The sequence below is a fragment of the Cherax quadricarinatus genome, chromosome 93 (assembly GCF_038502225.1).
Source record: "Cherax quadricarinatus isolate ZL_2023a chromosome 93, ASM3850222v1, whole genome shotgun sequence".
Lineage (NCBI taxonomy): Eukaryota > Metazoa > Arthropoda > Malacostraca > Decapoda > Parastacidae > Cherax > Cherax quadricarinatus.
In genome coordinates, this window is record NC_091384.1 from 3,910,613 (window position 1) to 3,934,494 (window position 23,882).

General features: G+C 54.6%; 1 protein-coding gene and 1 long non-coding RNA gene across 2 annotated transcripts in view; both read right to left on the reverse strand.

Annotated features, from left to right (window-relative positions):
* LOC138855409 (tyrosine-protein phosphatase Lar-like) overlaps positions 1–23,882 on the reverse strand; it is a 1,956,413-nt gene that overhangs the window by 236,292 nt on the left and 1,696,239 nt on the right. The gene's annotated exons all lie outside the window — the stretch shown is intronic.
* On the reverse strand, positions 13,229–23,480 carry LOC128703504 (uncharacterized). Its single transcript, XR_011394656.1, has 4 exons — positions 23,394–23,480; positions 22,814–22,915; positions 13,531–14,448; positions 13,229–13,359 (listed from the first exon to the last, which is right to left on the reverse strand). It is a non-coding gene; the product is annotated as an uncharacterized lncRNA (long non-coding RNA).

Here is a 23,882-nt window from a genome sequence, read left to right on the forward strand (position 1 = left end):
GGCCCAGTAGCTGCTTTGGGGCTGAGGTAACCACCGGGGTGCTGGTACTTTGGGGGGCCTCAGTGGGTGCTGGTCTTGGGGGACCACAGTAGCTGCTGGTGCTGGGGGGTAACCTACAGTAGCTGCTGGTACTGTAGGTAACCTTCAGTAGCTGCTGGTGCCTTTGGGGGAACCTCAGTGGCTGCTGGGGGGCCTATGGGTGGGAAACCCCAATGGGTGCTGGTGCTGTGGGTGGCCAACGGGAGCTGCTGGTGCCCGTGGGTCCTACAGTGGGTGCTGGTGCTTTGGGGGAAACCCACAGTAGCTGCTGGTACTGTCCGGGGGCAAAAAGGGGGCTGCTGGTCTATGGGTCCACAGTGGCTGCTGGTACTGTAGGGGGGCCCCAGTGGGTGCGGGGCTGTGGGGGGCGTGGCTGCTGGTTTCTTGGGGAACCACTGGCTGCTGGTGCTGTGGGGGAAACCCCTTTTTTGGGTGCTGGTCTGGGAGGGGACCCCGGGGGCTGCTGGTACTGGGTAACCCCGCAGTGGCTGTTGGTCTTTTTGGGGGGACTTTTCAGGGGGCTGCTGGTGCTGTGGGTGACCTACAATGGGTGCTGGTTTCTGTGGGGAACCACGGGGGCCGGTGCTGTAAGGTCAGTCCGGGCTTTGGGGGACCTCGGGGGCTGCTGGTGCTGTGGGTGACCTCAGTGGGTGCTGGTCTGTGGGGGGCCCCCAGTGGGTGCTGGGGCTGTGGGTTTAAACCGGTGGGTGCTGGTGCTGAAAGGGGAAACCCCCTTTGGGTGCTGCTACTGTGGGTAACCCAGTGGCTGTTGGGTCTTTCCCCTGGGTGGGTAAAAGGGGTTCCCTATGGGGAAGTGGCTCCTCGTGGTGACCCGGGGAAAACCACGTACTGCGTGGGCTGTTTGATTTTTGTGGGTGACCTACGGTATTTCTGGGGCTGGGGGAACCGGGAGCTGCTGGTGTTGGGGCAAACCCCAGTGGGTGCTGGTGCTGGAAGGGGAAACCCAGTGCTGGGCTGTAGGTCTTGGGAGCTTGGGGATGTGGGGGGCCTACAGGTCTGGTACTGTGGGGAACCTCCCAAAGGCTGTAGTACTGTAGGTAACCACAGTGGCCCGCTGGTGCTGTGGGTGGCCTACAAAGGGGTGCTGGTACTGTGGGGAACCTCAGTAGCTGCTGGTGCTTGGGTCCCCCCAATGCTTCTGTGGTCCTTAAATGGCCACGGGGGCCTGGTCTGTGGAAACCCAGTAGCTGTTTTTTATTTTTTGTAGCTGCTGGTACTTGGGGAAACCCACAATGCTTCTTGCTGGTCTGTAGGGCCACAGTAGCTGCTTTGGGGCTGTGGTCCACGTGGGTGTGGTGCTGTGGTCCACAGTGGCCGTGGTCTGTGGTAACCCCAGAAACTGCCTCTGTGGGGAAGCCACAGTGGCTGCTTTTCTGGGAAGCCCCGGGGGCTGTGCTCTTTGGGTGACCTACGGGGGCTGCTTGCTCTGTGGGTGACCCCGGTGGGTGCTGCTTGGGTGGGCCCAAGTGGCTTTTTTTCCCTTTGTGGGGGGGGTTTTGATGGCTGCTGCTGTGGGTGACCTACGGGGGCTGCTGGTGCCCGTGGGGTGGCCCCGGTGGCTGTGGTGCGGGGGGGCCTCGGGAGCTGCTGGTTTCTTTGGGGAACCTGCAGTGGGTGCTGGTGCTGTAGGGCCCCACAGTCTTTCTGGTCTGTGGGTAAACCCCAGTGGGTGCTGTTTCTGTGGGGGAACCCGCAGTGGGTGCTGGTTCTGTGGGAACCTCGTGGGTGCTTTGGGGCTGTGGGGGGCCTTGGGAAAAAACTTTTTTGGGGTGCCCCGGGGGCTGCTGTTTCTGTTTGGGGACCTGGTGGCTGCTGGTGCTGTGGGTGGCCTACAGTGGGTGCTGGTTTCTGTGGGGGGGCCTGCAGTGGCCCGCTGGTGCTGTGGGTGACCTCAGTGGGTGGGTGGTCTGGGGTGACCTGGCTGCTGGTGCTGTGGGTAAACCCACAATGGCCCGCTGGTGCTGTGGGGGACCTGGGTGGCTGCTGGTGCTGTGGGTTGGCCCCAGTGGCTGCTGGTTTCTGTGGGTGACCTCGTGGCTGCTGGTCTGTGGGGGCCCCTTTTTGGGTGCTGGTGCTGTGGGTGGGCCCGCAGTCTCGGTGCTGGGTTAACCTTCCGGGAGCTGCTGATAATGTGGGGAACCTGCAGTGGCTGTGGGGCTTTGGGGGACCTCAGTGGCTGCTGGTGCTGTGGGGGGCCTCAATGGCCCGCTGGTCTTTTTAGGTAAACCCCAGTGGGTTTCTGGTGCCGGGGGGTGACCCAGTGGCTGCTGGTTTCTTGGGGAACCAACAGTGGGTGTGGTGCTGGGTAACCAACAATGGGTGCTGGTCTGTAGGTAACCACAGTAGGGTGGAACTGTAGGTAACGGGAGCTGCTGGTCTGAAGGTAACCCCAGTGGCTGCTGGAAATGTAAGGGGAACCCCGGGAAGGGTGCTGGTACTTTGAGGGAATCATAGTAGCTGCTGGTACTCTGGGGGAACCACAGTGGCTGCTGGTCTGTATGGTTTCCCACGGGGGCTGCTGGTACTTTTTTGGTCCTATAGTGGCTGCTAGTACCCGTAAATAACCTCCAGTGGGTGCTGGTTGCTTAAAGGGGGCCCCCAGTGGGTGCTGGGGCTGTAAAGGGGAACCTACAGTAGCTGCTGGTACTCGGGGAACCCCAGTGGCTGCTGGTCTGTAGGTAACCATAGTGGCTGCTAGTCTGTGGGGGGCCTGCAGTGGCTGCTGGTCTGTGGGGAACCTCGTGGGTGCTTTCTGTAGGGAACCACAGTAGCTGCTGGTCTGTGGGTGAAAAGTCTGCCTTTCTGAGGGGGCCACATTGGGTGCTTTGGGACTGTAGGGGGAAAACAGTGGGTTTCTTTTGCCGGAGGGAACCACAGTGGCTGCTGGTGCTTTGGTAACCACAGTAGCTGCTGGGGACTGTGGGGGAAATTTACCCTTGGGTGCTGGTACTGTGGGGTGGCCCTACAGTGGGTGCTGGGGTTTTTTAAGGGGACCCCAGTGGCTGCTGGGGCTGTGGGTACCCCAGTGGGTGCTTTCTGTGGTTCCCCCGTGGCTTCTGGGCTGAAAGGGGGCCACGGGGGCTGCTGGTGCCCGTAAACCCCGGGGGCTGCTGGTTTTGGGGGTTTGGAAAAAAGTACTGGGCAAAACCTCGGGGGCTGCTGATCTGTGGGTGACCTCGTGGCTTTCTTGGGGGAAAATGGGTAGCTCTGGTAAATGTGGAAATTTTAAAACCTAAAAAATGGGTGCTGGGGGTTTTGGGTAACCTCGGGGGCTGCTGGTGCTTGGGTAACCTACGTGGTGGGGCCCGGGGCTGTGGGGTGACTTGGTGGGTGCCCCGGGGCTGTGGGTGGCCTGCAGTGGCTGCCCCCTGTGGTCCCAGTCTGCCGGTCTGTGGGGGAAACACCCGGTGGCTGCTGGTCTCTGGGGGGCCCAGTGGTGCTGGTTCCCGGGAACCGGGGCCTGCTGGTGCTGGGGGAAACCCACAGTAGCCCGGTCTGTGGGTGGCCTGCGGGGGCTGCTGGGCCCGTGGGTGGGTCCCCCGGGGGCTGCTGGTCTGTGGGGGACCTACAGTGGCTGCTGGTGCGGGGTGACCTCATTTGGGTGCTGGTACTGTGGGTAACCCAGTTGGGGTGGTTTCTGTGGGGGGCCTCAGTGGGTACTGAGATGACCCCCGGGGGCTCTGTGGGGCCTACAGTGGGTCGGGGCGTGGTAAACCCCAATCTTTTCTGGGGCTGTGGGTGGCCTGCAGGAAAAAAACCGGGGCTGGGTGGCCCCACGGGGGCTGCTGGTGCTGTGGGTAAACCCCAGTGGGTGCTGGTGCTGTGGGGGAAACCCGCAGGACCGCTTTTGCTGTGGGTGACCTGCAGTGGGCTGGTACTGTGGGTGGCCTGCAGTGCCTGTTGGGGGGGCCCCGGGGGCTGCTGGTCTGTGGGGGACCTGCAGTAAAAACCGGGGCTGTGGGTAAAACCCCGAAGCTGCTGGTGCTTGGGTGGCCTGCAGTGGCTGCTGGTTTCTGGGTGGCCTGCAGTGGGTGCTGGTCGGGGTCCTGCAGGCTGCTGGGTGTGGGGGCCTGCGTGGCTGTGGTACTGTGGGTGGCCCGGGGGCTCGGTTTTCTGTGGGTGACCTGCGGGAACCGGTGCTGTGGGTGACCTACAGTGGGTCTGTGGGTAGGGGCAGTGGCTCTGTGGGTGGCCTGCGGGTTTCAGTGGGGAACCCCCGGGGGCTGCTGTGGGTGGCCCCGGTGGGTGCTGGTGCTGTGGGTAAACCCGCAGTGGCTGCTGGTGCTGTGGGGGAACCCGGTGGCTGCTGGTTTCTGTGGGTGGCCTGGTGGGTGCTGGTCTGTGGGTGGCCTGCAGTGGGTGCTTTTGGGGCTGTGGGGGACCTGGTGGCTTTCTGGTTTTGGGGGACCCACAGTGGTGCTGGTTTCTTGGGGGACCTACAGTGGCTGCTGGTCTGGAGGGAACCACGGGGGCTGCTGGTGCTGTGGGGGACCTGCAGTGGGTGCTGGTTTTTGGGGGGCCTCAGTGGGTGCTGGTGCTGTGGGGGGCCTGCAGTGGGTGCTTCTGTGGGGGAAAAAACCCCGTGGGTGCTGGTCTGTGGGGAACCTCAGTGGCTGCTGGTGCTGTAGGTAACCCAAAATAGCTGCTGGTCTGTGGGGGGCCTGCAGTGGCTGCTGGTGCTTGGTAACCACAGTAGCTGCTTTGGGGCTGTAGGTAACCCCAAGGGATCTGCTAGTACTGTGGGGAACCTACAGTGGCTGCTTTGGTGCTTGGGGAACCCGTAAACTTCTTATGTAACCCCAGTGGCTGCTTTTGGGGCCCTTGGTAACCCAGTGGGTGCTTTGGGGCTGTGGGGGGCCACAGTATGCTGGTCTGTGGGGGATTCCCGGTGGGTGCTGGGGGGCCGTGGGGTGGCCCCACGGGGGCTGCTGGTCTGTAGGTAAACCCCCCAGTATCTGCTAGTGCTGTGGGTGACCTGCAGTGGCTGCTGGTACTGTGGTAACCCGGGATCTGCTAATTCTGTGGGGGAAACCCACAGTAGCTACTGGTACTGTGGTAACCACAGTTCTTCGTTCTGTAACCCTGGCTGCTGGTCTTTTAGGTAACCACAATTCTGCTAGTCTGTAAAGGGAACCTACAGTAGCCCGCTGGTACTGTAAAGGGAACCACGGGATCTGCTGGTACTGTAACCACAGTAGCTGCTGGTCTGTGGGGCTTGCCTTAATTTTTAAACAATGTGCTGGTATTAAACCACAGTAGCTGCTGGTAATTAGGTAACCCCAAAGTAGCTGTGGGGCTGTGGGGGGCCTAAAAGCGCTGCTGGTACTTGGGGGAAACCCACGGGGGCTGCTGGTACTTTGGGGGAAACCCACATTGGGTGCTGGTCTGTAGGTCCCAAAGTAAATGCTGGTGCTTTGGGGGCCCAAATGGCTGTGGGGCTGTAGGTAACTGCAGTGGGTGCTGGTCTGTGGGGAACCGCAGTGGCTGCTGGTCTGTGGGGGGCCGCCCGGGGGCTGCTGGGGCTGTAAACCCCCCGGGGGCTGCTGGTGCCCTTGGGGTGGCCACAGTGGGTGTGGGGCTGTAAAGGGGAAACCCGCGTGGCTCTTGCTTGGGTAAACCCACAGTAGCTTCTTTGGGGACTTAAAGGGAACCTCCCGTCCCTTTTGGTACTGTAGGTAACCTCGGGAGCTGCTTTGGGGCTGGGGGTAGCCACAGTGGGTGTTGGTGCAGGTAACCACAGGGGGGGCTGTAGGTAAACAGTGGGTTTCTGGTATGGGGTGACCTCCCCGGGGGCTCTGGTCTGTGGGTAAACCCCAGTAGCTGCTGGTACTGTGGGTAAACCCCTGGCTCTTGCTTTGGGGAACCGCAGTGGCTGCTGGTCTGTGGGGGACCTCAGTGGGTGCTGGTGCTTTTAACCACGGGGGTGCTGGTGCTGTGGGTGGCCTGCGGGGGTTTTTCTGGTCTGTGGGTGACATGCAGTGGTTAGCAATTTCTGTGGGTGACCTGCAGTCCTTTCTGGTTTTTTGGGGTGGCCCCACAGTCCGGGGCTGGAAAGGGTTTCCACGGGGGCCTGGTGCTGTGGGTGGCCTCGGGGGCTGCTGGTGCTTTTGGGGGACCTCAGTGGCTGTTTTGCTGTGGGTAAACTACAGTGGGTGCTGGTGCTGTGGGTGACCTCGGGGGCTGCTGGTGCTGTGGGTGACCCAGTTCCGTTCCCGTGGGTAAACCCCAGCGGCCCCGTTTGGGGCTGTGGGGGAAACCCCGTGGCTCTTTTGGGGCTTGGGTAACCCCCAAGCTGCTGGTACTGTGGGGGAAACCCACGGGGGCCGGGGCTTTGGGGGCCTACAGTGGGTGCTTTTTGCTTAGGTAAACCCACAGTGGGTGCTTTGGGACTGTCGGAATAAATGGGTGCTTGCTGTGGGTCCCAATGGGGCTTTGGTGCTGTGGGGAAAACCACAGTGGCTGGTGCTGTAGGTCCCCAGTAGCTCCTGGTCTGTAGGTAAAACCGGTATTTTCTTTGCTGTGGGTAAACCCATAGCGGGTGCTGGTGCTGTGGGGGAAACCCATGGGGGCTGCTGGTCTTGGGGGACCTACGGTGGCTGCTGGTACTTGGGTAAACCCCGGGGGCTGTTGGTCTGTAGGTAACACAGTGGGTGCTTTGGGGCTTGGGGTAAACCCGCAATTGGGTGTGGCTAACCACAGTGGGTCTTTGGTTTCTTGGCTACGGGGGCTGCTGGTGCTGTGGGGGACCTCAGTGGCTGGGTCTGTGGGTGACCTGCAGTGGGTGCTGGTCTGTAAAGGGAGCCACGGTGGGTGCTGGTGCTGTGGGGGGCCTACGGGGGCCCGCTGGTACTGTGGGTGACCACCGGGGGCCTGGTGCTTTTTGGGTTTCCCAGTCTACTGTGGGTAAAACCCACGGGGGCTCTGTGGGGCCCGCAGTGGCTCTGTGGGGGAAACCCCAGTGGCTGCTTTTGGGGCTTGGGTAACCCCCGGGGGCTGCTTGGGAAATGTGGAGTGCCTGCAGTGGCTGTGGGTGGCCTCGGGCCGGGGCTGTGGGTAAACTACGGTACTGTGGGTGACCTCAGTGGCTCTGTGGGTGGCCTGCAGTGGCTCTGTGGGTGGCCTCGGGGGCCGTCTGTGGGTGACCGGTGGCTGCCGGTTCTGTGGGTGACCTGCAGTGGCTGCTGGTGCTGTGGGTAAACCCGCAGTGGCTGCTGGGGGCTGTGAGTTACGGTGGCTGCTGGTGCTTTGGGGAACCTGCAGTGGCTGCTGGTGCTGTGGGTGACCCACGGGGGCTGCTTTTTGGGGTAACCTCGGGGGCTGCTGGTCTGTGGGTAAAATGCAGTGGCTGCTGGTGCTGGAGGGGCCTCAGTGGCTGGGGTGGTGGGGGGCCAAAATGGCTGCTGGTGCTGGGTCCTCAGTGGCTGGGTGGGGCTGTGGGTAACCCAAAATGGGTGCTGGTTTTTGTGGGGGCCTACGGGAGCTGCTTGCTGTAAACCCACGGGGGCTCTGGGTGCTGGAGTAAACCCACGGGAGCTGGGTGGTCTGTGGTGGGCCCCAGTGGGTGCTGGTCTGTGGGGGAAACCCCGACTGCTTTTGGAAATGTGGGGGTAACCACGGGGGCTGTGGTTCTGTGGGGAACCACAGTGGGTGCGGTCTGGAGGTCCACGGGGGGCTGGTCTGTGGGGGACCTCAGTGGCTGCTGGTTTCCTGAGGGGGCCACAGGTGGCTGCTGGTCTGTGGGTAACCTCAGTGGCTGCTGGGGCTGTGGGTAACCTGCAGTGGCTACTTTGGGACTGTGGGTAACCCGGTATCTGCTAGTACTGTGGGGGAAACCCACGGGGGCTCCGTTTCTTGAAATAACCACGTATCTTCTTCTGTAAAACCCCAGTGGGTGCTGGTTTCTGAACCACAGTAGCTGCTGGTTTTAACCACAGTAGCTGCTGGTACTGTAACCTACAGTAGCTGCTGGTACTGTAACCTACAGTAGCTGCTGGTACTGTAGGTAACCACAGTAGCTGCTGGTACTGTAGGTAACCTAAAGTAGCTGTGGTCTGTGGGGAACCCAGTGGGTGCTGGTCTGTGGGGGAAACCCACAGTGGGTGCTGGCCCCGAGGGGAACCCCAAAGTGGCTGCTGGTCTGTGGGGGGCCCCAGTGGCCCGCTGGTCCCGGGTAACGGTGGCTGCTGGTCTTTGGGGGAACCCCCAGTGGCTGCTGGTCTGTGGGTAACCGCAGTGGCTGCTAGTCTGTAACCCCGTGGGTGCTGGTCTGTAGGTGGCCCGGTGGGTGTGGTACTGTAGGGGAACCTCAGTGGCTGCTTTTGGTGTGGGTAACCTACGGGGGCCCCCTGGTTGGGGAACCTCGGTGGCTGCTTTCTTTGGAGGTAGCCGTGGCCTTTGGGGCTGTGGGTCCCATTTGGGTGCTGGTGCCGAAAAAGGCCACGGGGTGTTGTTTCTGTGGGGAACCCGGGGGCTGCTGGTCTGTGGGTCCCCGTAAAAAGCTTGGTTTGGGTCCTCCGGGGGCCGGGGCTGTGGGTGGCCCACAACCTCTGGTCTGTGGGTCCTCCGGGAGCTGCTGGTCTGTGGGTCCTCGGGGGCCCGCCCCCCTGCTTTTGGGGGGGAAACCCACGGTGGGCTTTCTGGTACTTTGGGGAACCGCGGTGGCTGCTGGTGCTGTGGGGGGGCCTCCGGGGGCTTCTGGTGCCGGGGGGGCCTGGTGGCTGCATTTCTGTGGGGGCCCCGGGGGTTTTTTGGGGCTGTGGATGACCTGCGGTGGCTGCTTTGCTGTGGGGGACCTCGTTTGGCCTTTTGGGACTTTTAAAACGGTGGTTTAAAGGTGCTGTCTTAACCACGGGGGCTGCTGGTGCTGTGGTAAACCCGCGGGGGTTGCTGGTGCTGTAAAGTGACCTGCAGTGGGTGCTGGGGGCTGTGGGTAAACCCACGGGGGCTGCTGGTGCTGGAAAGGCCACGGTGGCTGCTGGTGCTGTAAGGGGACCTGCAGTGGCTGCTGGGCCTTTTGGGGGAAACCCGCAGTGGCTGCTGGTCTGTGGGTGGCCTCGGGGGCTGCTGGGGCTGTGGGTGACCTGCAGTGGGTGGGTCTGTGGGGGACCTCAGTGGCTGCTGGGGCTGTGGGTGACCTGCAGTGGCTCCCGGTCTGTGGGTAAACCCGCAGTGGCTGCTGGGCTGTGGGGGGAAACCCCGGGAGCTGCTGGTGCTGTGGGTAAACCCCAGTGGGTGCTGGTGCTGTGGGTAACCACGGTGGGTGCTGGGGCTGTCGGGGAACCGGGGGCTGCTGGTCTATGGGGAACCACGGGGGCTGCTGGTCTGTAAGGGGCCTACGGGAACCGGTTTCGGGGGAACCTACAGTGGGTGCTGGTGCTTGGTAATTTGGGGGCTGCTGGGTTTTGGGTAACCTATGGGGGCTGCTGGTCTGTGGGTGGCCTGCAGTGGCTGCTGGAAATGTGGGGGAAACCCACGGGGGCTGTTGGTACTGTGGGTGGCTTACGGGGGCTGCTGGTTTTCTGTGGGTAACCCACAATGGCTGGGGGTGCTGTGGGTGACAGTGGGTGCTGGTGCTGTAAAAAGGGTGCAGTGGCTGCGGGGCTGTGGGTGACCCCCGGGGGCTGCTGGTTGTGGGGGGCCTCAGTGGCTGCTGGTGCTTGGGTCCCGGGGGCTGTGGTTGTGGGGGGCCACGGGGGCTGCCGGTCTGTGGGTGACCTCCCGTGGTGCTGCTGCTGTGGGTGACCCTTGGTGGGTGCTGCTGGGGTGACCTACGGTGGGTGCTGCTGCTGTGGGTAAACCCACGGGGGCTGCTCCTGTAAGGGGACCTCATTTGGGTGCTGCTGCTGTAAACCCCAGTGGGTGCGGTGCTGTGGGTGGACCTCAGTAGCTGCTGGTCTGTGGGTCCTCAGTGGGTGTGGGGCTTGGGAAACCCACGGGAACCGGTCTGTGGGTGACCTACGGGGGCTGCTGGTGCTGTGGTTCCCCCGGGGGCTGCTTTGGGGCTGTGGGGGGCCACGGGGGCTGTGGGGCTGTGGGTGACCTGCAGTGGCCTGCTTTGGGTAAAACCCCAGTGGCTGCTGGTGCTGGGTGGCCTACAGTGGCTGCTGGGGCTTGGGTAATACAGTGGGCTTTCTGGTCTGTGGGTAACCTACAGTGGGTGCTGGTCTTTGGGGGAAACCCCAGTTTGGGTGCTGGTCTGTAAGGGGGCCTCAGTATTTGGTCGTAGGGAAAACCCCAGTGGGTGCTGGGGCCCTTTCCTCAGTGGGTGCTGGTCTGGCCCCAGTGGGTGCTGGTGCTGTGGGGGGCCCCGTAGCTGCTGGTGCTGTGAGTGGCCCCCGTGGGTGCTGGTTTCTGTGGGGGGCCACGGGGGCTGATGGTCGGGGTCCACGGGGGCTGCTGCTGTAGGTAAACCCCAGTGGCTGCTGCTCTGTGGGTAAACCCACGTGGTGTGCTCTGTGGGTGACCCCCAGTGGCCGCTGGGTTTTGTGGGGGAAAACCCACGGTGGCTGCTCTGTGGGTGACCTTACGGTGGCTGCCGCTGCTTTGGGGGGCCTGCGGGGGCCGCTGCTGTGGGTGGCCTGCAGTGGCTGAACGCTGTGGGTGACCTTCGGTGGCCGCTGCTGTGGGTGAATCCGGGGGCCCAAAACTGCTGTGGGTGACCTACGGTGTTCGGTGCTGTGGGGGGATTCAGTGGCTTAAGGTTCTGTGGGGCCCTAAAAAGGGTGCTTTTGGGTGACCTGCAGTGGCTGCTGGGGCTGTGGGTGGCCTACGGGAGCTGCTGGTGCTTGGAGTAAACCCGCGGGGGTGCTGGTCTGTGGGGAACCCACGGGGGCTGCCGGGGCTGTAAGGTCCTTAATTGGGTGCTGGTAATGTGGGGGGCCTCAGTGGGTGCTGGTACTGTGGAAGGGAATTCCCTGGGTCTGGTCTTGGGTAACCTAAGGGAGCTGCCGGGGCTGTAGGGGGCCCGTAGCTGCTGGTACTGCAAAGGGAACCTACAGTAGCTGCTGGTGCTTGGGTAACCCAACCCGTAGCTGCTGGAAATGTAGGTCCCAGTAGCTGCTGGAACTGTAGGTCCACAGTGGCTGCTGGTCTGAAAAGGGTCCACGGGGGCTGCTGGGAAATGTAGGTAACCACGGGGGCTGCTGGTCTGGGAATCATGGGGGCTGCTGGTCTGTGGGTAAAACCCACAGTGGCTGCTGGTACTTTGGGGGGCCTATAGTGGGTGCTAGTCTGTGGGTAACCTCCCCGGGGGCTGCTGGGGCTGTAGGTCCCCAGTGGGTGCCGTGCTTGGGTAAACCCACAAAATGGGTGCTGGTCTCTAGGTAACCGGCTCGGGGCTTTTGGGGGGCCTATGGGGGCTGCTGGGGCTGTGGAGTGCCTCGGGGGCTGCTGGTGCTGTGGGTAAACCCCAGTCTGCTGGTGCTGTTAGGGGAAACCCACAGTGGGTGCCCCGGTTCTGTGGGGGAACCCCAGAAACTGCTGGTGCTGTGGGAGAAAAGTGGCTGCTGGTGCTGTGGTAACCACATTGGCTGCTGGTCCTTGGGGTCCACATTTGCTGCTTTGGGGCTGTGGTGGAAAACATTTGGTTCTTGTCTGTGAGTAAACCCCCAAATGGCTGCTGGTGTTGGGTAACCACAGTGGCTGCTGGTACTGTAATTAAAACAGTGGGTGCTGGTCTGTGGGAACCTGCAGTGGCTGCTGGTACTTGGGTGGCCCCACAGTGGCTGCTGGTCTGGGGGCCCCCGGGGGCTGCTGGTTTCTGTGGGTAAACCCGCAGTGGCTGCTGGGACTGAAGGTCCTCGGGATCTTCTTGCTGTGGGTGCCTCAGTGGCTGCTGGGGCTGTAAAGGGGAAACCCGCAGTAGCTGCTGGGCCCGTCCACAGTGGGTGCTTTGGGGCTGTAGGTAACCACATTGTGCTGGTCTGTGGAGGCCTGCAATGGCTGCTGGTCTGTGGTGGCCCCATTGGGTGCTGGAACTGTGGTGGCCACGGTGGCTGCTGGTGGTGTTTAAAGGGGGCCACGGGGGCTGCTGGTCTCTGGGGGGCCACGGGGGCTGCTTGGGGCCCAGGTAACCACAGTGGGTGCTGGTCTGTGGGTAAACTCGTTGGGTGCTGGTCTGTGGGTAAACCCGGGGGCTGGTACTGTAGGTAACCTACAGTGGGTTTTGCTTGGTAACCACAGTGGGTGCTGGTCTGTAGGTCCACAGTGGGTGCTGGGCTGTAGGTAACCACAGTAGCTGCTGGTACTCTGGGGGACCCCAGTGGGTGCTGGTCTTGGGGGAAACCCCAGTGGGTGCTGGAACTTGGTAACCACAGTGGCTGCTGGGGCTCCCGGGTAACCACAGTGGGTGCTGGTGCTGTGGGGGAAACCCCGTGGGTACTGTGGGTAACCTGCAGTTACTGTGGGGTGGCCTCAGTAACTAATTTTAGGGGGCCCCACAGTGGGTCTTTTAATTGCTGTGGGTAAACCCACAGTGGCTGTGGGGACGGGGGTAAAACCCACAGTGGCTGCTGGTGCTGTAGGGTGACCTACGGGGGCTGCTGGTCTTTTTGGGTGAAAACCCACCCGGGATCTTCTTCCCGTGGGTGGCCTGCAGTGGGTGCTGGGGCTGTGGGTGGCCTACGGGGGCTGCTGGTGCTGTGGGTGGCCTCGGGGGCTGCTTTTGGGCTGTGGGTCCACAGTGGCTGCTTGGGGCTGTGACCTGATGGCTGCTGGTGCTGTGGCCTCAGTAGCTGCTGGTACTTTGGTAACCCAGTGGGTGCTGGTCTGTAGGTAACCCAATGGCTGGTTTGGGACTGTAGGTAACCAAACTTTAGAAAACTGCTCTTTATCATTAAGTTCTTTCCTTATTTATAATTCAGTTTAATTTGCAAATTGGAGGCCCGAAACTTAATGTTCCCCGGGGCCCCCAAGGTCTAAGTCCGACCCTGATCAAAACTAAACACTGAACCCGCAAGAGATCTGGGGTAGTGTCCAAGGCGTCTGAAATATCAATATTCAAACCCCCTTAACACATTAATAAGTCTGTGTTTGGCCATTAGTAATTATCAAATGACAACCTTCCCCCCTCCTACTGGTAACAGCTAACTAGTCACCCCCTCAATCCCCTCCACCAGCAGCCAATCCCCGACCCGTTCCACTAACTACCTTCCCCCTCCCCCACAAACAACCACTGACGTCATCACCCACTTCCTCCAGTGGCGCCATTTAGTCATGGAGGTCAAGAATTGTGGCGCCACTAGTCACTCCTCTGCCAGCCATCACTCCATCAACACCTCCAGCTCTTCCAGCTCCATCAACCTGTGGTAATGTAAAGGACTTGGGTTACTCCATTTCCATGGTAATTTTGGATAGATCAATTTTGAAAACCATTTAGTAATGTCTTCGACAAATTGTTGAAGGAAACATTTTAAGTAGATAGACTTTTAAAGTGTTGCTCATTGCAAATCATGAATAATCTAATGTTCTTACTTGTATCTTTGCAGACGTTTTAGGGGTGTTGCTGTTGGTTGTGGTCTCTGAAGATTTGCAGCTGCCCACAAGACTGTCTTGACCACACAGCAGTAGCTGCCCACAAGACTGTCTTGACCACACAGCAGTAGCTGCCCACAAGACTGTCTTGACCACAGCAGTAGCTGCCCACAAGACTGTCTTGACCACACAGCAGTAGCTGCCCACAAGACTGTCTTGACCACACAGCAGTAGCTGCCCACAAGACTGTCTTGACCACACAGCAGTAGCTGCCCACAAGACTGTCTTGACCACAGCAGTAGCTGCCCACAAGACTGTCTTGACCACACAGCAGTAGCTGCCCACAAGACTGTCTTGACCACACAGCAGTAGCTGCCCACAAGACTGTCTTGACCACACAGCAGCTGCCCACAACAATGACTTTAACCTACTAAAAATTATCCAATTAAATCCAATTAAGAGCATCAATTAAAATGAAATAAATAAGTTGTCTTTTGTTTAACACAAAAAAATGTGCAATGAACAGTGTTCAAGGAACACACACGGTGTTCAATGAACACCGGAAATAACTGAGACAAGCCTCAACTGCTGTATTTATCAGCAGGAGACAACATTCACACAACTTGGGAGCTCTAAGCTCGGGGAAAAAAAAAAAAATACCTACCTCAACCCTACTAACAACAACAGTAATAAGGCTGTTCGCCTCGTTACTGCCATTATTAGTAGTTTGAGGTATGATACATTTTTAATGCATGACCTGGTGTTTGTACACTGCCGCAACACTGACCTTCCTGACGGTAGTCTTGTACAACTGACTTCGCGGTAAACACTCCGTGTGCACAAGACATTTACTGTCTTATAAGACATTAATCTCTGCCGCAGAATCCTCATGACAAAGACCACTGGAGACCAGTTAAGCTGGAGGGTAAAACTCTGTATTACAAGCTAGTCAAGACAACCCCTAGCATGGTTTATTAGGAGTAAAGTTAGAACCCCGCGATCAGTCACAAAACTCCAGACTCTTTAGCCACTGGGCCAGCTGGCCACAATAAGACACGTTTTGTCTTATTGTGGCCAGCTGGCCCAGTGGCTAAAGAGTCGGTCTGGAGTTTTGTGACTGATCGCGGGTTCTACCCAGACTCCTGGTATGGAGTGTTTGCAATCGTGTCATTACGATTTCGTGAGTCTATTCAAAGGATATTTATATGTGCGTGACTTAGTTTTTTTAAGTCTTGAGAAAATCAACTTGCACTACTCTTCTCTGAATCAAATCTCATTGACTTTGGTCGACCTGTCCCCCGAGAGTTTACCGCTATCCCCCCCCCCTTCCCATTTAAACTATTTTACGTACTTGTATATATACCCAAACGCAATTTCCTATGACTAGATTGATATTATCCACAGGGGGTTATACACAGCTTTGGGAATGTTAGGCAATCAGGTTTGATCCAGGGAAGGGGAGGGTACTTGCAACTGCTTGTATCAAGATGCCCCCTGACAGATAAAATAAGATTTCGTTCGGATTTTTAACCCCGGAGGGTTAGCCACCCAGGATAACCCAAGAAAGTCAGTGCGTCATCGAGGACTGTCTAACTTATTTCCATTGTGGTCCTTAATCTTGTCCCCCAGGATGCAACCCACACCAGTCGACTAACACCCAGGATGCCACCCACACCAGTCCACTAACACCCAGGTACCTACTTGCTGCTAGGTGAACAGGACAACAGGTGTAAGGAAATGTGTCGAAATGTTTCCACCCGCCGGGAATCGAACCCGGGCCCTCCGTGTGTGAAGCGGGAGCTTTAGCCACCAGGCCACACAGACGAGCATCCAAATTTAACATGAAGGTACTTAGGACATTATTTCCCCTATCCTTCCACGTCCCTCGTAGCACACTAGGCTAACAACTGCTACTGTTATGTAACCAGTTATGTACGGGTTATGTAACCAGTTGGAGCTCTGTTATATACCAGTTTCCTAACATACTACTGTGTTAAGCCTGAATTTATAACCTACCTTAACTAACAGTTATGGCAGACAACCTGAGGACCACTACAGTCAAGCTCCCCCCCCCCTCTCTACCTCTATTTTTCTTGGTTACTAACCCAGCAAGGTTAATAATCCCATTCCCACTAATACCAATCTAAATCACCCCCCTAACTATACTCATCAGATGTTGGTGAAGTATTTCTGCTGACTAACACTTTAGATCACACAGGTTTTCGTTATTTTCGTCATTAAGGAGGGTCTAGGTAAGATAAAAGGGTCTAGGCAAGATCAGGGGGTCTAGGTAAGGTTGAGTGGGTCTAGGTAAGTCCAGGGTGTCTAGGTAAGGTCAGGGGGTCTAGGTAAGATCAGTGGGTCTAAGTAAGATCAAGAAGGGTCTAGGTAAGATAAAAGGAGGTCTGGGTAAGTTCAAGGGGGGGTCTAGGTAACATCAAGACGATGTAAACCAATATTTAACCTTGCAGTTTGGCCAAAGGCATAAAAAACGTAGAACACCCACCACTACCACTACCCAAAGCCCGAAACCCACCAAAATCCCCACGGAAACCATGTGCAATAACAGATTGCAGACAGCTACTGAAGGTCGTTGGTGGGTTCCCAGGCCTACAGTTCTACGTAATCTATGCCTTCAGGGGAGATTACTCTCCCCTGCTATATGCATTCATAATGCATATAGCAGATTCTCCAGTTCTATATCTTACCTATCCTACTTAACACAACCTAATTCTACAAGTTACTTTGATAGTAGAAACTAAATAATTGTAGACCTACAAAGTGTTATATACACCACAACTATGCAACATAATCCAGGTATAGTCCTTACTAATTTGTAGAGCAGTGGCAGCACAAAGTGGGGGGGGGGAGAAGGGAGGTAAACTTAAGAACATTGGGTTCTAGGTAAGATCAGGGGGTCAAGGAAAGATCAAGGGGGTCTAGGTAAGATCAAGGGGGTCTAGGTAAGGTCAAAGGGGTCTAGGTAAGATCAGAGGGTCTAAGTAAGACCAAGGGGTCTAGGTAAGGTCAAGGGGCTCTAGGTAAGGTCAGGGGGGTCTAGGTAAGGTCAAGAGGTCTACGTACGATAAGAGGGTCGAGGTAAGATCAAGGGGGTCTAGGTAAGATCAAGGGGGTCTAGGTAAGATCAAGGGGGTGTTGGTAAGTTCAGGGGGGTATAGGTAAGATCAGGGGATCTATAGGTAAGATCAGGGGATCTAGGTAACATTAGCGGGGTCTAGGTAAGATCAAGGGGTATAGGTAAGATCAGGGGGCATAGGTAAGCTGAGGCGGTCTAGGGAAGTTCAAGGGGCATAGGTAACATTAGGGTGGTCTAGGTAAGATCAGGGGATCTAGGTAAGATCAAGGGGGTCTAGGTAAGATCAGGGGGTCTAGGTAAGATTAGGGGGGTCTAGGCAAGATCAAAAGGTCTAGGTAAGATCAATGGGGTCTAGGTAACAGCAGGTTGTCTAGGTAAGATAGGGGGTCTAGGTAAGACCAAGAAAGGTCTCGGTAGCATCAAAGGGGTCTAGGTAAGATTAAGGGAGGTCTGGGTAAAATCAGGGGGGTCTAGGCAAGATCAAGGGGGTCGGGGTAAAATCAGGGGGTCTAGGTAAGAGCAAGGGGGTCTAGGTAAGGTCAGGGGGGCTCTAAGTAAGATCAGGGGGGCTCTAGGTAAGATCAGGGGGTCTACGTAAGATAAGGGGGTCTACGTAAGATAAAAGGAGGTCTGGGTAAGTTCAAGGGGGGTCTAGGTAAGGTCAAGAGGTCTACGTACGATAAGAGGGTCGAGGTAAGATCAAGGGGGTGTAGGTAAGATCAAGGGGGTCTAGGTAAGATCAAGGGGGTCTAGGTAAGGTCAAAGGGGTCTAGGTAAAATCAAAGGGGTCTAGGTAAGATCAGAGGGTCTAAGACCAAGGGGTCTAGGTAAGGTCAGGGGGCTCTAGGTAAGGTCAGGGGGGTCTAGGTAAGGTCAAGAGGTCTACGTACGATAAGAGGGTCGAGGTAAGATCAAGGGGGTCTAGGTAAGATCAAGGGGGTCTAGGTAAAACCACAGGGGTCTAGGTAAGATCAAGGGGGTCTAGGTAAAATCATAGGGGTCTGGGTAAGATCAAGGGGGTCTAGGTAAGATCAAGGGGGGTCCAGGTAAGGTCAGGGGGGTCTAGGCAAGGTCAATAGGTCTACATAAGATAAGGGGGTCGAGGCAAGATCAAGGGAGTCTAGGTAGGATCAAGGGGGTGTTGGTAAGTTCAGGGGGTATAGGTAAGATCAGGGGATCTAGGTAAGATTAGCTACGTCTAGGTAAGATCAGTGGGTCTAGGTAAGATCAGTGGGTCTAAGTAAGATCAAGAAGGATCTAGGTAAGATAAAAGGAGGTCTAGGTAAGTTCAAGGGGGGTCTAGGTAACATCAAGACGATGTAAACCAATATTTAACCTTGCAGTTTGGCCAAAGGCATAAAAAACGTAGAACACCCACCACTACCACTACCCAAAGCCCGAAACCCACCAAAATCCCCACGGAAACCATGTGCAATAACAGATTGCAGACAGCTACTGAAGGTCGTTGGTGGGTTCCCAGGCCTACAGTTCTACGTAATCTATGCCTTCAGGGGAGATTACTCTCCCCTGCTATATGCATCCATAATGCATATAGCAGATTCTCCAGTTCTATATCTTACCTATCCTACTTAACACAACCTAATTCTACAAGTTACTTTGATAGTAGAAACTAAATAATTGTAGACCTACAAAGTGTTATATACACCACAACTATGCAACATAATCCAGGTATAGTCCTTACTAATTTGTAGAGCAGTGGCAGCACAAAGGGGGGGGGGAAGAAAGGAGGTAAACTTAAGAACATTGGGGTATAGGTAAGATCAGGGGGTCAAGGAAAGATCAAGGGGGTCTAGGTAAGATCAAGGGGGTCAAGGAAAGATCAAGGGGGTCTAGGTAAGATCAAGGGGGTCTAGGTAAGGTCAAGGGGCTCTAGGTAAGGTCAGGGGGGTCTAGGTAAGGTCAAGAGGTCTACGTACGATAAGAGGGTCGAGGTAAGATCAAGGGGGTCTAGGTAAGATCAAGGGGGTCTAGGTAAGATCAAGGGGGTCTAGGTAAGATCAAGGGGGTCTAGGTAAGATCAAGGGGGTCTAGGTAAAACCACAGGGGTCTAGATAAGATCAAGGGGGTCTAGGTAAAATCATAGGGGTCTGGGTAAGATCAAGCGGGTCTAGGTAAGATCAAGGGGGGTCCAGGTAAGGTCAGGGGGGTCTAGGCAAGGTCAATAGGTCTACATAAGATAAGGGGGTCGAGGCAAGATCAAGGGAGTCTAGGTAGGATCAAGGGGGTGTTGGTAAGTTCAGGGGGTATAGGTAAGATCAGGGGATCTAGGTAAGATTAGCTACGTCTAGGTAAGATCAGGGGATCTAGGTAAGATTAGCTACGTCTAGGTAAGATCAGTGGGTCTAGGTAAGATCAGTGGGTCTAAGTAAGATCAAGAAGGGTCTAGGTAAGATAAAAGGAGGTCTGGGTAAGTTCAAGGGGGGTCTAGGTAAGGTCAGGGGGCTCTAGGTAAGATCAGGGGGTCTATGTAAGATAAAGGGGTCTAGGTAAGATAAAAGGAGGTCTGGGTAAGTTCAAGGGGGGTCTAGGTAAGGTCAGGGGGCTCTAGGTAAGATCAGGGGGTCTACGTAAGATAAAGGGGTCTAGGTAAGATAAAAGGAGGTCTGGGTAAGTTCAAGGGGGGTCTAGGTAAGATAAAAGGAGGTCTGGGTAAGTTCAAGGGGGGTCTAGGTAACATCAAGACGATTTAAACAAATATTTAACCTTGCAGTTTGGCCAAAGGCATAAAAAACGTAGAACACCCACCACTACCACTACCCAAAGCCCGAAACCCACCAAAATCCCCACGGAAACCATGTGCAATAACAGATTGCAGACAGCTACTGAAGGTCGTTGGTGGGTTCCCAGGCCTACAGTTCTACGTAATCTATGCCTTCAGGGAAGATTACTCTCCCCTGCTATATGCATCCATAATGCATATAGCAGATTCTCCAGTTCTATATCTTACCTATCCTACTTAACACAACCTAATTCTACAAGTTACTTTGATAGTAGAAACTAAATAATTGTAGACCTACAAAGTGTTATATACACCACAACTATGCAACATAATCCAGGTATAGTCCTTACTAATTTGTAGAGCAGTGGCAGCACAAAGGGGGGGGGGGAAGGGAGGTAAACGTAAGAACATTGGGTTCTAGGTAAGATCAGGGAAATCTAGGCAAGGTCAGGGGGTATAAGTAAGATCAAGGGGGTGTTGGTAAGTTCAGTGGGGTATAGGTAAGATCAGGGGATCTAGGTAAGATTAGCGGGGTCTAGGTAAGATCAGGGGGCATAGGTAAGCTGAGGGGGTCTAGGGAAGTTCAAGGGGCATAGGTGACATTAGGGTGGTCTAGGTAAGATCAGGGGATCTAGGTAAGATCAAGGGATCTAGGTAAGATCAGGGGATCTAGGAAAGATCAGGGGGTCTAGGAAAGATCAAGGGGTCTAGGAGAGATCAAGGGGGTCTAGGTAAGCTCAAATTTGTTTTAGACAAGATCAAAGGGGTCTAGGCAAGGTCAAGGGTGGTGTAGGTAAGATCAGGGAGGTCTCGGTAAGATGTGAGGGATGTAGGTAAGATCAGGGGGGTGCAAGTAAGGTCAAGGGGGGTGTAGGTAAGATGAAGGGGGATCTGGGTAGCATCAGAGCGGTCTAGGTATGATCAATTGGTCTAGGTAAGATCAAGGGGGATCTAGGTAATATTAGGGGGGTCTCGTTAAGTTCAGGGGGTTTAGGTAATATCAAGGGGCTCTAGGAAAGATCCAGGGGCACTAGGTAAGATCAGCGGGGACTAGGGAAGATTAAGGGGTCTAGGTAAGATTAGGGGGGTCTAGGCAAGATCAGGGGGGTCTAGGCAAGATCAAAAGGTCTAGGTAAGATCAATGGGGTCTAGGTAAGATCAGGTTGTCTAGGTAAGATAGGGGGTCTACGTAAGATAAGGGGGTCTAGGTAAGACCAAGAAAGGTCTCGGTAGTATCAAAGGGGTCTAGGTAAGATTAAGGGAGGTCTGGGTAAAATCAGGGGGTCTAGGCAAGATTAAGGGGGTCGTAGTAAGATCAGGGGGTCTAGGTAAGATCAAGGGGGGTCTAATTAAGATCAAGGGGCCTAGGTAAGATCAAGGGGATCTAGGTAAGGTCAGGGGGCTCTAGGTAAGATCAGGGGGTCTACGTAAGACAAAAGGAGGTCTGGTTAAGTTCAAGGGGGGTCTAGGTAAGATAAAAGGAGGTCTAGGTAAGTTCAAGGGGGGTCTAGGTAACATCAAGACGATGTAAACCAATATTTAACCTTGCAGTTTGACCAAAGGCATAAAAAACGTAGAACACCCACCACTACCACTACCCAAAGCCCGAAACCCACCAAAATCCCCACGGAAACCATGTGCAATAACAGATTGCAGACAGCTACTGAAGGTCGTTGGTGGGTTCCCAGGCCTACAGTTCTACGTAATCTATGCCTTCAGGGGAGATTACTCTCCCCTGCTATATGCATTCATAATGCATATAGCAGATTCTCCAGTTCTATATCTTACCTATCCTACTTAACACAACCTAATTCTACAAGTTACTTTGATGGTAGAAACTAAATAATTGTAGACCTACAAAGTGTTATATACACCACAACTATGCAACATAATCCAGGTATAGTCCTTACTAATTTGTAGAGCAGTGGCAGCACAAAGGGGGGGGGAGAAGGGAGGTAAACGTAAGAACATGGGATTCTAGGTAAGATCAGAGGGGTATAGGTAACATCAGAGGGGTATAGGTAACATCAGAGGGGTATAGGTAAGAACAGAGGGGGTCTAGGTAAGAACAAAGGGGGTCTAGGTAAGAACAGAGTGGGTCTAGGTAAGAACAGAGGGGGTCTAGGTAAGAACAGAGGGGGGTATAGGTAAGAACAGAGGGGGGTCTAGGTAAGAACAGAGGGGGTCTAGGTAAGAACAGAGGGGGTCTAGGTAAGAACAGAGGGGGTCTAGGTAAGAATAGAGGGGAGTCTAGGTAAGAATAGAGGGGGTCTAGGTAAGAATAGAGGGGGGTCTAGGTAAGAATAGAGGGGGGTCTAGGTAAGAACAGAGGGGGTCTAGGTAAGAACAGAGGGGGTCTAGGTAAGAACAGAGGGGGTCTAGGTAAGAACAGAGGGGGTCTAGGTAAGAACAGAGGGGTCTACCTAAGATCAAGGTGGTGTACAAAGTCTCTAACTATATACGGTATAACCCAATTTCAGGACAAATCCCCCCCGCAAGACGCTCTAATACAGACTTGAGTCGTAAGCGTTAAACCCACAAGGCTATACTACAGAAACTATTTTTGGGATTTCAAAGCATAAAATTACTTGGCCAGGTCCTCTACAACTTGGCCAGGTCCTCTACAACTTGGCCAGGTCCTCTACAACCGAGGAATTGTTATTGATTTTTCCGGCTATAATACATTCTACCTAAGATCAATTTATCCCGCCATGTGAAGCTAGAACTTTAGCTGTGTAGTTTTAGAAATAGGTTAGATAAATGAGTGGTTGAGTTGGACTTGCCTAACATGGGCCAATAGGCCTGCTTCAGTGCCCCTTTGTGTCTTAATAATGGATATGCCTGATTCAATAGGCTGTTCTTACACCTGGCATCAAGACCTCTGCCTCACCACACAACTCTCTCAGTATAATTAACCCGGTAGATTAAGATAATTACCCAATTAAGTCAGGATGACATGTGTGTCATTGCAACCCCTACCAGTAGGCCTGCTGCAGTGTTCCTCTATGTGAACAGTGCCAGTGGATATAAGGGAACATGCCCACTTGTGCCCGGGATCGGATCCCGGGTCTTCAGTTGACGTCACTACCAACTGAACCATGATACAATCACTAATACATTTCATCTCAGCTTCCTACTCTCTTGCATGATGGGTATAAGGCTACATAATAAAAATATGACGCTAGTTAAAACTTCCCATATTCTAATCAGTCTTCAATTCTAAGCTTTACAACCCATTTCTCCATTTTTTATCACCATCTCATTCAAGGTAATCTACAGAATATATTCCTCTATTTCCTGGCCAGAGATTTCATCTCTGGTAGGGAGATGAACTAATATTCCCCACTAAGTTACTTCTGATATGAATTGCTAATAATCTTTCCTATACTCTCCCTACCTACAATTACTATCTGCTTCAATAAACAAACTTTGGTGAACTTAAAAACCTGGATATACAAGTGGGCCCCGCCCACTTCTGGCGACGTCTCCAGCTGCTGCATCTCCATATAAATGTTACGGGTCAGATCATTTACTAGTGTGGTCGTCTCCTGCAACATTACATTCACATTATAACCATGATTATACACATTTATATATAAACATTACCACAATATAAACTAAAACATTACTCATATAAACACTAGTGTTTAACATGGTAAGCAAAGCTATCTCTAACATATATTTTTCACAAATATAACTTAACATGGAGGTCTATGTGGATCACGAGGCGCAAGTTCCTTGGATCAAGAGAACGTCAGTAAGTTATTTTTTTAAATAATAAATATAAATAGCCCAGAACTGGATACACAATTATGGGTTATGTAACGTGAGAGTTATTGTTTGATCAGAGGAAGTGGAGCAGCTCCAGTTCCTCGCATCAAAACCCCTCCACTAGGGTCACTCCCCCCCCTCCCCCAAGACAATTAAGACTTTAAATAATTTGGTGACCAGACTGGTGGTGGGGACCAGGAGCTGCAGCTCAACTCTGCTGTTGCACTGAAAAATACGTCACCAGAAAATACTTACGTTATTTATGTGTATTAAAGGGACGAGGAAGCGGTAAAGCCGGCGGGGCGGCAGGAGGAGAGGCAACACGTCTCTCCTGAACGACCATTGGAGTTCAAATGACCTTTAGGGGCCTTGAGGTTGGTCACTGTCCTGACCTTCACTATAACACCATCACTGATAACCTAATTAACTCTGGCTACCACCACTAGATGGTGCTGCTACACCACCACTACCACCACTAGATGGCACTAGTACATCACCACCAGCTGCTGCTACTGTAACACCAGTAGCTGCTACTGTAACCCCAGTAGCTGCTACTGTAACCACAGCTGCTGCTACTGTAACCACAGCTGCTGCTACTGTAACCACAGCTGCTGCTACTGTAACCCCAGTAGCTGCTATTGTAAGTAACCACAGCTGCTGCTACTGTAACACCAGTAGCTGCTACTGTAACCCCAGTAGCTGCTACTGTAACCACAGCTGCTGCTACTGTAACCACAGCTGCTG